This window comes from Bison bison, unplaced genomic scaffold, assembly GCF_000754665.1.
Source record: "Bison bison bison isolate TAMUID 2011002044 unplaced genomic scaffold, Bison_UMD1.0 scf7180017864516, whole genome shotgun sequence".
Lineage (NCBI taxonomy): Eukaryota > Metazoa > Chordata > Mammalia > Artiodactyla > Bovidae > Bison > Bison bison.
The window spans coordinates 9613204-9616242 of NW_011495069.1; positions in this window are offsets into that span (position 1 = coordinate 9613204).

The window sequence follows — 3039 nt, forward strand, 5'->3', positions numbered from 1 at the left end:
AAGACACTTGCTCCTTGGAAGAAAAGTTATGACCAACCTAGACAGCATATTAAAAAGCAGAGACATTACTTTACTGACAAAGGTCTGTCTAGTCAAAGCTATGGTTTTTCCAGTAGTCATGAGAGTTGGACTATAAAGAAAGCTGAGTGCTGAAGAACTGATGCTTTTGAACTGTGGTGTTGGAGAGGACTCTTGAGAGTCCCTTGGACTGCAAGGAGATCCAACCAGTCCATCCTAAAGGAAATCAATCCTGAATAGTCATTGGAAGGACTGTTGCTGAAGCTCAAACTCCAACACTTTGGCCACCTGATGGGAAGAACTGACTCCTTGGAAAAGACCTTGATACTGGGAAAGATTGAAGGCCGGAGGAGAAGGGGCTGACAGAGCATTGGATGGTTGGATGGCATCTCCGACTCTATGGACATGAGTTTGAGTAAGCTCCAGGGGTTGGTGATGGACAGGAAGCCTGGTGTGCTGTAGTCCATGGGGTCACAAAGAGTCAGACACAACTGAGCAACTGAACTAAACTGAGTCAGAGGTCACAGAGTTAGTGGCAAAATCTAGATTTGAAGAGAGGTAAATTTCCTGATTTCTGAGGTTCTGTGGAGTTCATCCTTTAACCAGGAGGGAAGAACAGGCCCCCAGACTCTGGCAGCCTGTATCGCTTCACCTGTTGCATCTTCTTCTCTTCTGCCCCTCAATACACTGCATCTATCTCTGACCCACCACACACTTTGGCCAAGCCAGCCATCTCACTGGTACTGGGATAAGTGGTCTTTCTGCAACCTTCCCCTCTCCCTCTTCTGGCTTTTCTCCCTCTGCAGCCACTTCTCAGGTCCCTTAGAAGACAGCTCCTCTTCCACTCTGCCCCATCCTCCATTCTTCCCTTTCCCCTCCCCACCTCTCCCCTCTCCTCCCCTCTCCCTTCTCTACTTCTCCTTTTCTTCTTTCTCCCTCTTCATCACTGCTGGCCCAGTTCAGTCCTGAGCCCTATTCCTCTCCTCTTCTGGGTCATCTCAGTCAACAAGTACCATATCTCTATCTCCAGCCCAATGCTCGCTCCCCAGCTGCCACACCTGTAATAATATATCGTTAGGTGGTTCAGTGGTAAAGAATCTGCCTGCAATGTAGGAGATCCAGGTTCGATCCCTGGGTCAGAAAAATCCCCTGGAGAAGGAAATGGCAACCCACTCCAGTATTCCTGCCAGGATAAATCCCATGGACAGAGGAGCCTGGCAGGCTACAGTCTGTGGGGTCTCAAAGAGTCAGACATGACTTAGGGACTGAACAGCAACAAAGCAACTATTAATGACTTACTACTAGCGGAATTTACATTCTACTAAGCGGAAAAGACTCTGATGCTGGGAGGGATTGGGGCAGGAGGAGAAGGGGACAACAGAGGATGAGATGTCTGGATGGCATCACTGACTCGATGGACGTGAGTCTGAGTGAACTCCACGAGTTGGTAATGGACAGGGAGGCCTGGCATGCTGCGATTCATGGGGTAGCAAAGAGTCGAACACAACTGAGCGACTGAACTGAACTGAACTGAACTGAAGCGGCTTAACTTATCAGGTCTTTTCTGATGTCCACAACTACCCTCTAAACATGGGTTTTGTAATCTCCCATTTGCAGGCCTCTGGTAAAATCACTTTCCCAGGGGCACACAGTTATAATGGAGGGGATCAGGATGTGGACCAGGGTCTAGTGAGGCCAGAGGCTACTCTGCCCTCCACTGTGCCTCCTGAGGGTTCATCTGCTTCTAGGGCATCTCCACTTGAGTTTGTGCCTCAGGCCCTGGAAATTGCCCAGTCCCTCTTTTCCCCTCAGGGAGGCTCCTTTCATCTTACCAGGCAGCTGATTGGAAACCCTGGTCTCATCCTCACCCCCTCCCTCTGTCTTGCCCCCAGACTAAAGTCCTGCAAATCCTGCTCCTGGGTCCTGCTCCCTCAGCTTTCCTTTGCTGATCTCACACTTCCTCTCAGTCTCCAGGCCTCTCCCCAGCTCACCCCTCACAGTGCAGAGCTGTCCTGAAAACGTGGATTTGACCATGAAACAAATTTCAACTCAACTTGGCTTTCACAGCCCTTTGATTCCTAGCTCTGGAAGCCTCAGAAGTCTTGTGCTCACCCCAACATCTTACCCTCTGAGAAAATAGAATAGCTTTCCCCCTAGCATGCATCGTTTGTACCTCCTTGCCTTCATCTGGTAGTGGTTTTCTCTCTTGGAGGGTCCTCCTCCTCTCCAGACTACATGTGTCTGGCAAACTAATCCTTCATGACAACACTAAATGGCCACCGCCTACAGGAAGCCCTCGGTGACTGTCACGGAGCAAGGCTGAACTGCTGTGGCACTTGTCCCAGCTGGAAGATCCGAACCCATCTGTCCTCCTGCACCCAAGGCCTCACCAATCTCTTGCCTTGGTGACTGCAGTGGCCTCCTGGTAGGGCTTCTGCTTCTGCCATAGTCTGTTCTCCACTCAGCAGCCAGAGCAATCCTTTGAAAATGTGAATCAAATCATATTATTCCATGTTTAAGCTCACCGATGGCTTCCATCTAACCACTTTCCAAGACTTACATGATCTTTCCCCGGCCTGCCTCTCTGAGCTCAACTCCTACCTCTCCCCTTGGCTCCTTTGGTCCAGACACACTAGCTTCTTCTCTGTCCCTCAAACAATCAACCCTTTCCTCATAAGACTTTCAGTTCAGTTCAGTCACTCAATCATGTCTGACGCTTTGTGACCCAATGGACTGAAGCAAGCCAGGCTTCCCTGTCCATCACCAACTCCCAGAGCTTGCTCAAACTCATGTCCATCAAGTCAGTGATGCCATCCAACCATCTCATCCTCTGTCGTCCCCTTTTCCTCCCACCTTCAATCTTTCCCAGCATCAAGGTCTTTTCCAAGGTGTCAGTTCTTTGCATCAGGTGGCCAAAGTACTGGAGTTTCAGCTTCAGCATCAGTGCTTCCAATGAACATCCAGGACTGATCTCCTTTAGGATGGACTGGTTGGATCTCTTTGCAGTCCAAGGACTCTCAC